Here is a 14,655-nt window from a genome sequence, read left to right as displayed (position 1 = left end):
CAATTTATCGCTTTTGAGTATTCAAACCCCTTTCATATGCTAAATATTTTGGCCACTAAAAATAAACATTGTGAAATGTGGAAAATGTGATTAAAGTATGAATACGGCCTTGTGCGCCGGTGCATATTGTCTTGACAAACTTTACTTGTACCAGGCCGTTTCTTTCGCTGAGCATTTATTACATTACAGTGTATGATTGTTAACGCAGACGAATTGGCATTGGAATAGGAGACTCTATAATAAACAGTCGTCTTATTAATATTGAATTTTCAACGTTTTTTGTACAAATGTGTAAATAAATAAATGCATTAATTGTTACCCAGAAACCTAAAACAATATAGTGCGTTCATGGTGTGCCATTGTACTTGCACTTTGCTGCTTCTTACGCAGAACGTTTATAACGTCGCATCGTATGACGTTTTAAAAATAGGAGCATAAATATTCAAGGCTGCCTTATTAATAAAGTAGAAAAGGTCATTGGGAAAAATGCTGAAGACTAGCTGCTCTAATATTGATTCTTGTGGAACGTCTTTCTGGATGGTGTCAAACTCACATGCAATTTGTCCAAGTTTGACCAGTTGTTTTCTGTTTGTTAGATAGCAGTGCATTAATGTAAATACTGGGGCTGAGAGACCATATACATTAAGCTTTTCTGTACGAGATCAAAGGGCAGGCAGTCGAATGCTTTAAAGATGTCCATTAAAACTGCACCTTCATTTTTGTTCATGGGCATTTTTCAGACTTTCACCGTTCTCAAAGGGTATTTTGACATCCATTATTTGTTATGAAAGCTGTCAGGAAAGGATGAAAAATGATACCAAAATGACTTATCAGTTGATCAAAAATGACCCGTTCAAAAACATAAAGCAATTTCGATCTTAAATTTAAAATATTGACAATTTTCAGACACCTTCAATTTGGTTAAAACAATGTTAAGTGAGATTCACTACACAGAGTCAACTACCTTGCTCCGCTAAGCAGACAGTAAGTCAAACTAGCAACTAGTTCCTGCCTTCTCTTAAGCTGCAGTCTTTGGATTTGCTTACAGCGGTCAACGGGAGACAACTGTGATAATTATTGATGGATAAAATATCGTTCACATTTTAATGCTGTGTCTCCAGGCTGTTTCTTCTCTCAATTCCGTTTTCCGCCATGGAAGTCGGCTTACCCGAAATTTCGTAAACAATACAGTACTTCAGAAATAAAGATAAAGAAGTAACAAATGTGTATACCTAAAACACATGATTTTCCATATAAACAAAGTTATACATGTATTGCTAATGACTGAATTGAGACCAGAGAAAAATGGAACACACTCTTTTATTTGCAATTGCTTTAAATGCGATTAATCAGCTTTTCATCCATGGGCAGATGTAACATATAAAGTAATGAATCGACACACATGTTAAATGCATCACTCTGTTTTATGATCGTATGTACATATTCTTGTAATTGTCAACTTGATACGCCAATAAAAGCTTCAAATTAAAGTCAACTTTTTTGAAATTGGTCGTTGCCAAAATGCATCACATGTATCTAGCTATCGACATGTTAGTCTTGTCTTCGCCGGACATCTAATTACTATATCCTGCCAGGATGAGCCCCATGTGACCTCCACATCCGGGACTTAGTTTGGGAATTCTGCTTATATTCCTCTAACTGAAAGAGAAAATAATGCACTTACGATTAAATCTGATGAAAAAACTAATTCTTGAGCCCAACAAACTTAGTTAACTACAATGGTACTAAGGGTTTATGAATATACCAAGAATGAGAATACATCAATAATTCAATAAAACATACGAGGTAGTCGAAAATGCTAATAATAACAATGTTCAGGGGCACAAAGCAAGGACCCAAACGACAATAAACAAGACAGAAAGACTTGTGAACACCACATACACATAACAAATACCATAAATAGACCGCACAATATCGAACTTGTTTTACTCAAATGATGGGAATACCGCCTTGGAACAGTCCATGAAACAAAAGCTCACAGGAGGCAGAGTCAAGTGGGGGCTTAACAGATCGAAAACTACTAGACGATTGCAATACTGCAACAACCTAATACATATCAGATGATAATGTACATCTATACCTGTGTGGTCTAAATATGCAGAATATTCTCTACATATCAGACTAATGGGGACCATTGTAATAACAGTTTAACACTTTCGAAGTGTATCACAGTCAAATGCTGTGTAGAAGCATTCCGCTCCATCTCTCGGTCAATAAAATCAACATCATTGAGTAAACTGTGTGTTTACATAGTTAATCAAAACTTGTTGCATTGAATTATAAACGTGTGTTCCCATCAAATTGACATCTAGTTTTCATGTATACCAAATATTGTGTACATCCAAAAAACAAAGCTGAAAGTATGATGTTGACAATTTCTCTTCTTTATAATGCTTAATCACACTGACATTGTAGATCCTATAAAACACAATACTACACTGCTACAACAATACCAAAGTAAGTTAAACAAACTCTGGTCTTGTAAATGAAAAGACTGTTTGTCTTTGGACACAGGGTACATACCAATCTGTGACATATATTTCCTAATGCCATTTTAAAACCAATGGAAGTCTTATGAATTATCAGCACCAACACTATTAACGTTGAGGTACATTATATATACTTCTTCAAATGAAGCTCTATTAGCAACCAATATCTGATTTTCTTATATCTTCAGATACACAATCAATATCAGTCTAAGGGAGGCAGCTGCGATACCAAAAAATACACTGACCTTTTTGTAAATGAAACTTGGTGTCTGGGTCCAAGGAATGTAATTGTGTAAGTGGTTTGACAAAAATCAGTCGCTACTGAACAGAATAAAAGTGCTAAAAGATTTAAAAACGGCAAACACCTAATAAGTATCAGTTGATAATGAAAATCAATATTTTTGTGTCATAAATATGCAGAATATTATTTTATATTCAGACAATTGTAATTGCAGGTTAACACATCCGAAGATTTTGACTTTCAAAGGCACTATTAAATGATTCCGCAACATCTCCTGGTCCATGAAGTCAACATCATTAAGTAAACTGTATGTTTACATAAATAATCATAACATATTGCTTTAAATAACATACGTTCTTTTGTAAAAGAATGTACCAACAATTTTTCTGTGACAAAGGATACACACAAAGTTATGACCTGTTTTTGGTGTCATTTTAAAACTAATGGGAGTCGTATGTTTTTTCAGCACCAATAATATTAACGTTTCCTTACATTATCAATATTTCTTTAGGTGAAGCTGTATAATGTCAAGCTGTGACCTACCTAGCCATGTAGCTTGTGAATGCCGGCCAGCATAGAACAACATCCTGCAGTGAAATGCCTCTTTTGATTTCAATATCTTGGATTCAGTGCTGGTCGTATAGGTATATCTGAATGAAAACAAACAAAACAAGTTCAGTCTCAAAAGTTATTTAAACCAAGTAAAACAGTAAATATTAATTTGTCTAATTAATGTTTTCCGGCACCCAGTAATACTTATTATCTAAGTTAACATCAATCATGTTCAAAGTTTAAATGACACTGTTTTTTTAAACAACAAAGTTTTAAAATACCTCATATTCAAATATTAATGACATCTGATGGTGGAAAATCATGAATCTGTCCTAACAGGTCTTTTTATTTTACATTTCTGTTATTTAAATCTAAATTTGATGTTGTCCATTTCCTTACCCCAGCTTTCTTTATCACGTTTTGAAAATACAATATAACTAAGTTGTGAAGATGAACTGAAGAAAAAATAATAAGCACAGCTTTGGTCAGAACATTATTTCAATTTTGTTAAAGTGTTAATGATATTTTCTAAATATTTAGATTCCTTTTTAATCTCATTAATTATATACAATTCTTAATAAATGACACTAAGGAGCAAATATTGACAAGATTAATAAAGTAAGTCAATAACATATCATACGCATGTTTTAAAAAAGGCCAGTTATTTGTCCGTGGAAAAAGGATACACACCAATATCTGACTTATATCCTCTTGTGTCAAATTAAATTTTAAAACCGATGGGTTTTATGTATTTGAAGCAACAGTTATATTAACGTTTCGTAACATTAAGAATAAACTTTTAGGTGTAACTGTATGATGACATGCTGTGACCTAAATACGCTACCTACCCATCTATCTGCATTTCTGGTGAATTCAGGGCACCATAGAAAGGCCTCTTCTGACCTCAATATCAGGGATTCAGTGTGGGTCGTCTGCTCGTTTAGGCATAATATATCTGAAAAAAATATCCTGTTCAGTCTCAGAAGTAATGTACACCAAGTTATACTGAAAAGTAACTTTAGATTATATATCAACTTCGAACACAGCATTAAACGTTGTTTTAGTATGCATTAAGCAGTTTAAATATTCAATAAAACAAGTTGGCAGTTAATAAGAGTCTTACGTATTTTCAGCACCAATAATATTAAAGTTTCGTAACATTACCAATATCTCTTCAGGTGTATCTGTATGATGTCAAGCTCTGACCTATCTAGCCATCTATCTGCATTTCTTGTGAATGCCGGACATCCTAGAACAACATCCTGCCATGAAATGCCTCTTGTGATCTCAATATCAGGGATTGAGTGTAGGTCTTCTGCTCGTTAAGTCATATCTAAATGAAAATAACATATTCAGTCTCAACAGTAATTCAAACCAAGTTAAACAGATAAGTAACATTGGATTATATATCAAATTTGAATCCAGCATTAAGCGTTTGTTAGTATACATAAAGCAGTCTTAATCTACAATAACACAAGTTAGTTTAAATGACAACCGCTTTTTTGTTTGTTAATCCCCGTAAATGTCACATCTTACAAGCGATCAATATCGGCTGCTCTAATATCGTACGATAAACAATAAACATCAGTCTAAGGGAGGCAACTACGATGCCAAAAAAATCACTTACCATTTGTAAATGAAACTGGGTGTCTGGTCCAAGAAATGTTATTGTGTAAGTGGTCAGAAAAAGACAGTCGCTAGCTTAACGGAATGAAAAGTGCTAGAAGATTGCAACACTACAGTCACCTAATAAGTATCAGTTAGTAATGTACATCAATACTTTTGTGTCATAAATATGCAGAATATTATTTTATAATCAGACTATTAAGGGAGACAACTGTAATTATAGGTTAACACATCCGATGATTGTGACATGCAAAGGCTCTAATAAAGCATTTCGCACCATCTCTCGGTCCATATAATCAACATCATTGAGTAATCTGTATGTTTACATAAATAATCATAACCTTTTGCTTTGAATAACACAAATGTGTTCCCATCAAATTGTCATCTACCTTTCATGAAAAGTAAATCGCGTGTACATCCAAAACTCAGTGATTTTAGCATCTAGAACAATATTGAAAAAATAATGTTCTCATGTTCTCTTCTCTAGAATGCTTAATCACACTATCTTTGCTAGACAATTAGTTCAACCTTAACTGCACTATACTACATTAAAACAGCTTTAGAAAAGCAAGTTATAACATAGGTTTGTTTTGTTAAGGATATACCAACTATTTGTCTGTGGACATAGGATACAAACCAAGTTATGACCCATTTTTCTTGGAGCAATTTGACAACCAACGGGAGTCTTATGTATTTTCCGCACAAATAATATTGACGTTTCGTAACATTATCAATATTACTTCACGTGTAGCTGTTTGATGTCGAAATGTGACCTACCTAGCCATCTATCTGCATCTCTTGTGATCTCAATATCTTGGATTCAGCGCGGGTCGTATAAGTATATCTGAATGAAAAGAATATATTTAGTCTCAAAATAAATTTAAACCAAGTAAAACAGAAAATTAATTTGAATTTTTGATATATTTCGGAACCTTTCATTACTTGTTTTGTAAATTTGCATATAGCAGGTTCAATATTTAATTGAACACCTTTAAATGACAACGGCATTTTAAACAACAAAGGTTTCAAATATCTCATATTCAAATATTAATGACATCTGATAGTGTAAAGTCATGAACCTTTTCTAACTGGTCGATAGTGGCCGTTCAAGTCATCGAGCTAAAGGATATTCTTTGTATTTTACAATTTTTTATTTAAATCTAAACCTGATTCGCAATTTCTTTACTCCAGAATGCTTAATCACATTTAGAAAATATAATAGAACTAAGAATTAAAGATTAACTTAAGAAAAAAGGAGGATAAGCACAGCTTTGGTCAGCACATTATTCCAATTTGTTTAAGAGTTGATGATATAATTTAATAACTTTAAATGCCTGGTTAATCTCATTTGAAAGTTTTTCCTGTCAATCTGTTATTTAATATAGACAGAATTTCAATGATAATGGACATTGCAAGAATTACAGTATCTTTATACACACTTTTTAACAAATGTGACTTAGGAGCAAATATTGACCAGATACATAACGAAAGTCAATGACATAACATACGCATGCTTCATAAATGGGAAGACCGGCTATTTGCCCGTGGACATATGATACACACCAAGTTCTGACATATATATCTCCTGGTATCAAATGCAAGTTTTAGACCGATGGGCCTTATGTTTTAAAAGCACTATTAACTTTTCTTTATATTATGTATATACTTTCAGGTGTAGCTGTATGAAGTCAAGCTGTGGCCTGAATACACTACCTAGCCATCTATCTTCATTTCTGGTAAATGCAGGGTAACATAGAACGACATCCTGCCATGAAATGCTTCTTTTGACCTCAATATCAGGGATTCAGTGCGGGTCATCTGTTCGTATAGGAATATCTGAAAGAAAATAACCTATTCAGTCTGAGAAGTAATGCACACCAAATTATACAGAAAAGTTATTTTGGATTAGATATCCACTTCGAACCCAGCATTACGGGTTTTGTAAGTATACATTAAGCAGTTTAAATCTTCAATAAAACAAGATGGCAGTATAAATGACACCCGCTTTTTTGTTTGCAAATTCCAACAATTGTCAAATCAACCTATTTCTGCTTGTCTTAAATCTTTAGATCCACGATCAACATCAGTCAAAGGGAGACAACTGCAATGCCAGATAATGCACTAACTGTAATTGATTGATCAAACTGTCACACTCATTTATTTTGTATTTTCATTCCGCAATTAAGTATGTCAACAACAAACATACATGTAAACCTGCAAACTATGTTTGACAACGTTAGTAATTAAGTATGACCTTCGACCAGAACTCATATTCTTTCAAATTATTAAGCATTTAAAGGTCAAACATTTGACAAAATAGGTAATAATCGCTTAAATTCGCTCTAAAATGGGTTGGAACGAGTAACTGTTAGCTTTAATAATAAATGTTGGGTTACCGTGTAAAAACCTTGCCGAAGGCGATAATTGACGAGAGGTTTCAACAACACAACAAAAATTCATTTAATGAACATTATTAACTACATTATTTCCTAATAGAAAAGCAAAATGCTTAACGTGTATGCCAATGTCGTTAATGTCCTACCCCTGGAGAGTGCAGTAATAAGATTAATTTTTCAAATACCATTTATATAATCAGCAAAATAATATTAATATATCTCTCTGTCTTGCAATAATATCCGAGCATGACTGTAAGTTATAATTGCAGACGACATCTACCTTTGCTTCCGCCGGATCATGCCGGGCAAACCAGGACCGCATGATGCCAAAAAGCGCACCTTGTGACCATCAGATCAGGGAAACAATGTTGTCTGCCCGTATCTATCTTAAATAGGGGGTTTAAACTGAAAATGCAATCAAAAGACAAAATAATCTCCCCAACAAATATATAAACTAAGTGAAACAGGAAAGATGAAATTTAATATATACTGATTTAAACAGAAATGTTGCTAAGACATGACATCGCATTTAAACAGTTTTGGTTGTTAGAAAGTGGTGTCGAATGCAGCTTTGTATAGTTAACCTGTTGTCCATATGCATTGCTTTGCCATCTGCCTGATTTTCTTGCAAATGTCAGAGAACTCAGGACCACATCCTACCAGGAGGTACCTCAGGTGATCTTAATTTCAGAGATTCAGTGTGAGTCGATTGCTCGTAATGACTGATCTTGAAAAAAGCAACATGTTCCTGAAACCATTCAATCTAAAGAATCATGTAAGTTGAATAGGACTTTATTGTAAACGAATCCCTTTTATTAGTCATTTTGGTGGTCATTTAGCAGGTTTATGCTCAATATAATATAATTGCAGACACGAAAGAAGACACAAAATATATGTCATTTCTTACTGCCACACATATCTGAGTGTTCTCAATTCTCTAAAAATCAATCAAAGGGAGACAACTGCAATGTGGGCTAAACATAGCCAATGCTCTTATCATTTCGATGCTGTTTCTGTAACATTTTAAAGTCTAAATTGTAAGATAATTGTAAAATATTACAAACTAAATGTTGTAAAACATAAAAAAGAACGTGTCTAGTCTAGTTATTGCCAAATATCAGACAGAAAACATGATATTTTGTATTTCATTTGGTGATTTTTATGTAGAATGCCGTCATTTTTAGACGCTCTGAATGCAGCTGTGCATTATCATCCTGCGATATATGGATTACCTAGCCATCTACCTGATATCCTGGCAACTCCGGACCACATCCTACCAGGAAGTATCTCAGGTGATCTCAAGTTTAGAGCTTCAGTGTATGACGAATTTTCTGAACATCTTCAATCTTCTGAGTCATCAACGAATTCAGGAAAAGAGAGACAACCATGAAGCCGCATTGATTGATCGATAAATGGTGTTCAATATTACCGCTAAAATATAAGAAAATGAGAATCTTGTTTGGCAAATTAAATGATTAAGTATTACCGTCAACAACAATGATTGTCTTAATGACTTAACACGAAGCCAAAAGAACACTACAACAGTGATATCTAATTAGAACAATTTCATGTATTATTTATTTCTTACACTCTATGCTGGCACAATTTATATACTCTAGGCATCTAGCAATTATGTTATCTTGTAGAACTCTGTTCCATCTGATCCTTCGATATCCCTATTCCAAATTATGAGGTATATTAAAGGTCAAAGGTAGAACTCTCATTGTTGGGGATAGTTCAAATACCGACAAAACGGAATACAGAAAACACCGAAGGTGTATCGTGCTGATTAGCAAATATATTTGTACAACAACTCCCAATAAGTATGATTTTGTTTCACCAATACATGCTTGTCCTCAAACTGCAAGCCGTCGAATCAGCAAAAAGGGGATAACTGTGACGCCGGGTTTTCAGAATTTAGGATTGTATTGGCCGATTGTGTTTCTTAAGCATCTAAACACATTAGTCGGAGTATAAGCATTCGGCCCATGATTGCGTAAGATACATATTACAACAGAAGTCCATTTCTATCTGCAATTTGAGTAGTTCGCACTTAATAACTTTAGAGAATGTTTTCTTTGTAAATGAAATCATTTTTAAGTAACAAAACAATGACAAATACAACAAATTATTATATTTTCAACGTTTAAATCACTGAACATTTGATTACACTGGACTTTATTATGCTACACTAGGTAGATTTCATTTGTTTTAAAATTCCAGTAAGTGTAAAAAGGTATTATTGCATTGAAATTCCATAGATTAAAAATGTTATTTAATGTAAAAGACACATTGCAGTGAGTCATCAATTATTATAAATGCACATAACATTTCCTTTATTGACATACTCATCTGGAAACTTAATATTTGTGGGAGAATGTTGATATACACCATTAGATAACTAAGACAACTGCATTGGAAAGTCCGAGATTAGCCCAACTCCAAAAGCACCCAGCTATTTGGTTGAAAACAAGACAGTTAACATTTGGAGATTTTATTTCCAACATACCACCTTATCGGCCTGTTAATAAAAGCACCAAAGATACTACTATTGTAGCAAGGTACAGTTTTAATTAGAATGATAACTCTTGGTAAAAATGCTAGTTGGTTTAACAGGCAAAATCTCCCTTTGGTTATGGTTGTTAAACAGAAATGATTTTGCTGGAAAATAGTCATATGATCACTGGTTTTCATTGTGTGTAAAAATTGAATCATCAGGTCAGACATGTTTTATTTTTTTATGTTTGTTATGTGATAATTCACACACAAGGGTCAGTATTTGTTTGCATGTCTGGTATTTTGTATTTGTAATGTTTTGGCATTTTTTTGGAATGATTTATAGTTTAATCGGCTGTATTTATTTAGTTTGTTTCATAATTTCAGTTCAGAGTTGCTCTTTTTAATATAAATCCATAACACATGATTTTTTGTATGTTTAGTTTATAGCTGATAATCAGCATTTCAATAACAAAGACACCGTTTGTGTGTGTGTGTGTGTGTGTGTGCGTGTGTGTGTGCGTGTGTGCGTGCGTGCGTGCGTGCGTGCATGCGTGCGTGCGTGTGTGCGTGTGTGCGTGCATGCGGGCGTGCGTGTTTGTGTGTATGTGCGTGCGTGCATGCGTGCATGTGTGCGTACGTGAGAGAGAGAGAGAGAGAGCGGTTTAAAAGAGTTCAATTCCTTAAATTGGTAAGATCATTGTGAGGTGATGTTTTGTGTAAATGATATGTTTTGTGATCATTTGTCATATATGTATGTTTCAGGCATTTAATTAAATCTGCCATTGAAGAGGATTAAAATGTGCTATCTAATACCTTGAACTTCACACTATCAAAATCGTTCACAAGCTCAGTCATGTACCATTGACGTTAGTGTGTGAAAGTCATGTTTCCAAACTATTACAAGCAGTAAGACACGGGTTAAGAGCATTTTGATCAGAGTTATAAGTGTAAGCAATACTATTGCAATTGTAATTTAACTGAAAAAACAGCTATGTTTCCACGAATCAAAGTTTTCCTTGTCTTCCAGCTGGAGCTTTCAGGATTAAATTATTTTGGTTGTCGAATATAATTCCAGCAGAAATAGAAGTATTTTCATCTCAGTTTGTAATAAAATGCAACAATGACTTTATTTTTATTGACAACGACATTTACCTTTGCTTCTGGCTCATGCAGGACAACCAAAGACGGCCTTCTAAAAGGTCGCCCGTTGAGACCTACAGATCAGAAGTTTCCGTGCTGTCTGCATATATCCATCTTTAATGTATGTTTTTTACTGAAAATGCAATGAGAAGACATTTTACTTTCCTAAACAAATTTATTAACTTAGTTGATCAGAATAGTAACGTAGAATTATGAATCAAGTAAGGACAGGAATCCCCACATTAAGCCAATACTGGTGGAAATAAAGCAGAACCGAGCAAAATATTATGCCTAGGTAATTTTGAATGGAACTGTCAAGTTGGTCGAAATCTGTATAGTCTGCACTAATGCTGTTATTCGAAAAACCTCGAAATGCAGGTTTTTTAAGCAATGCTGCGGTCCATATGCATTTCACGGCCATCTTCCTGTGATTAAGTAAATGTCTGATATTCAGAATTTCATTCTTCAAGGTAGTGGCAAATGCGATGTCAAGTGTTTGGATTCAGGTTGGAGTGTTTGCTCGTATTCGTATTGGTTCTCCCTGGCACCATAAAACACGTTAATTAAACCTATTTCGTGCACGTTTAGCAGGTTCATGCTTTAGAAAATAAAATATTTGGGGCCAGAGTACCTAAGAAAAGTTTCTTGAAAGGGATGCTAGCAGTTTCAAGATTAAATGAAATGTAGTTGTTGTTTTGAATGGGACCGGTTATTTGGTAAAAAGTCTGTGAATGCATATGAACTGATAATTTTCAGCCAGTCGCGAGCTGAAATATGCTGACCTAGCTTCACTACAATATCCTTCAAATGTTATAAGCTATAAATGTTGTATTTGCATCCAATACCTGCTTATCATTAGTTTAACATCAACCAAAGGGAGGCAACAGCTGTATCGTGTTGACAGATCCTAGGCTGGTCGCATTTCGATATAGTTTCTTTAGCATGCAACCCGATCTGCAACATAAAAGCAAAGCTTCCATCTGATATATAGGGTATATGAGGACAGGACGTTCATCGCACGTCCTGTATCACGTCGAGTTTGATGTGTTAACGTGTATCCGTCGGTCGAGACGGATGCATGTTCATTAACCAAATAGGATGTCATACATGTCGTCAGTTGACGTCCTATCGTAATATTCCTTGTATTGTATGTCGCCTTTGATTATCTTAATGTTTAATCGCACAGCTTTTAATTTAAAAAAAAAGAAACTGAACTTTACACGACATTTTCTGAAAGTTCAATGTCGGAAATGACGTCTTAAATCAATTGTCTAAATGATTTGGGTAAAAGCCAATCATTAACTTGATTAATATCACATAAATGTATAGAAACTTTATATATTAAAGTATCGTTGAAAACTACATTTTTCGAATGTTTGAAATAGTATATTAATCAGTTGTGAAACTTATAAATTTTTACAAGAATGAATTGTGTACAGCAATAAATGATACTAATATAGAAATAGACATTGTTTTGAACAAACTACATTATGCATAAAAATACATGAGAGCATTTCGCTGGAGGCTGTCTCCTGATCAAGTGCTTTGAGTATGTTTGAGACATAGAGGCATGTTTCTCTAAACACAATAATGGTTTAATATCCGGCTAAAATGCTTTTCCCTGTCGTTTTTATTGTATGTTTATGAAATTTAATAGTGATGTACATGTTTATACTGTAATTGATTGTTGTAATATGTAAACATCTAAATAACTCTAGGGCTCAAATAAAGAGTAAATATATACTATTTTTGAAGAATGACGTTAACACAAAATCTACAAACAAATATTAAATAGGCAGGTAGATTTGCATAATTCTTTATTATCTTAACTTACCTTTTCAATACAACACGTTTAAGATTATTCTCTCATTCCTTATCATCTGTATAAGTATTTGTACATGTTTTAGCTTTAAGAACACTCTTTATAATCCAGCTATCTAATTTAAATCCGATTCAAATTCATTGCGTCTGCAAATTAGCAAGTTTTACTAAATTTAAGTTCCTCACGATTTCTCAAAAGTTTGTATTTAAATTGATATTAACTCAAAACTAATGAGCGTGTCCTGTGCTGAATTAAACATAATACTTCATTTTAACTCTATTCTCCCTGCATGAGAAGTAAACACTCGACTATATAGTCGATGATCAATAGCTTCTTTATAAATACTGCACATTATTTTGTGTTAACGGGTTTCTCTTACACATCCGTGACCTTACCATACGGTAAACATATAAACATATTTTGATTCCGGAAGGAAAATTAAAACGCTTCAAAATACAATTTCATTTAGCTTTGAGTACAATGTTTTTCAAGAGTTAAATAAACTCCTTTCCAATATGCTATGGTGTTATTAGGAGGTCAATATTAACAAAGGAATACTTTTCAGGTGTCAATTAGATGTGTATACTTGTGCCGTTGTACACAATCAAAATAAATGTCTAAAATAGTTGTATCCTTAGTCTGTTTTTCATTTATTTATTTATTTAAAAGTGGATGCCATGTAAACATAAGTTAAAGAACTCTTCGAAGCTGAATACCATTTTAGATCCTAGAGTTTCTTCCCTTGATATACTATAAAATATGTTTAGCTAGCCTTGCACCACGGCGTATTTAAGGACTGTCGCTAGTCTCGGGACTTCGTACAATCGTTGTAAAGAAGGTGCATTTTGAATACATTTATCAATAATGCATTTTAATAGGTATAACCCAGGGTTATAAACATGGCAATGTCCGGAGCAATCCGTAAGGCAACATTCACGGTTATTCACATGACATTTTTAGGGGCAATTTCCAAGGCAACGCTTAGGTTTACATGGAAGGCAAAGTTTGTTGCAAATCCCAAGACAATCTCCAAGGTTATACGCATCGCATTGTTCTGAGTTATATACATGGCAAAGTCTAGGGGAATTCCAAAAGCAACACTCAGGGATATAAACATGAATACGACCAGAACAGTAACCAGAATGCAGTGGTTATAAAGAGTGCAGAGTCGAGGGCATTTCCAAATGCAACACGCAAAGTTTTATACAGAACAACATCCGTTGCAACACCTACGACAGCAAACGGGGTTATATACACATACTTTGTATTCATGACCTGGTCAGTCCTAGGCAGTACCCAAAGTAACACCCAGGGCTATATGCATCGGCAACTTCCGGGAAGCTCCGAAGGCAGTAGTCACAGGTAAAAGCGTGACAATACCATTGACAATTCTAACAGTAACGTCTCAATGTATAAACTTGGCAACGCTAGGGGCAGTTCCAAAGGTAAGTTACATACATGACAATGTCTGGGGTTCAATGGATGACAACGTCCGGGGCATGTTTCAAGGCAAAGCCCAGTGCTTTATAAAGGGTTACGCCAGGGATAGCTTCTAAGCCAACATCTATGGCTATATCCTCACGGCAACATCCGAGACGATTCCCACAGCAACGTCCAGATTTATATACATGGCAACGTCACGTGAAATTCTTAAGATATTGCCCATGGTTAAAGACATGGTAACGTCCAGGACAATTACCGATGCAACGCCCAGTGTGTGCACAAGGCAACATCCAAGGCCATTGCCAACATACGTCAAAATGCATACGGAATGCGGCATCAGGGGCACTCCTTAAAACATTTTAATGACATTATGATACAACTACATTGATCCATTTCGCACTTATATAATTTTTCAAGCAATTAATG

The 14,655-nt window shown here is 34.4% G+C and overlaps 1 long non-coding RNA gene across 5 annotated transcripts; it reads right to left on the bottom strand.

Moving 5' to 3' along the window:
* Positions 1 to 1,227: 1,227 nt before the first annotated feature.
* LOC128240650 (uncharacterized) lies at positions 1,228 to 13,099 on the bottom strand. Of its 5 annotated transcripts, XR_008262248.1 has the most exons (12): positions 12,799 to 13,099; positions 11,810 to 11,918; positions 10,977 to 11,097; positions 8,570 to 8,756; positions 7,910 to 8,073; positions 7,606 to 7,730; positions 6,643 to 6,765; positions 5,707 to 5,773; positions 4,468 to 4,636; positions 4,152 to 4,258; positions 3,295 to 3,401; positions 1,228 to 1,659 (listed from the first exon to the last, which is right to left on the bottom strand). It is a non-coding gene; the product is annotated as an uncharacterized LOC128240650 (long non-coding RNA). The 5 variants fall into 5 exon arrangements; XR_008262246.1 differs by having other exon boundaries at positions 3,295 to 4,258; positions 8,558 to 8,756; XR_008262245.1 differs by having other exon boundaries at positions 3,295 to 4,258.
* Between the last annotated feature and the right edge of the window lie 1,556 nt (positions 13,100 to 14,655).

This window comes from Mya arenaria, chromosome 7 (assembly GCF_026914265.1).
Source record: "Mya arenaria isolate MELC-2E11 chromosome 7, ASM2691426v1".
NCBI lineage: Eukaryota > Metazoa > Mollusca > Bivalvia > Myida > Myidae > Mya > Mya arenaria.
The sequence above is the reverse complement of the archived record's forward strand: the minus strand, read 5'-3'. Positions and strand labels throughout refer to the sequence as shown.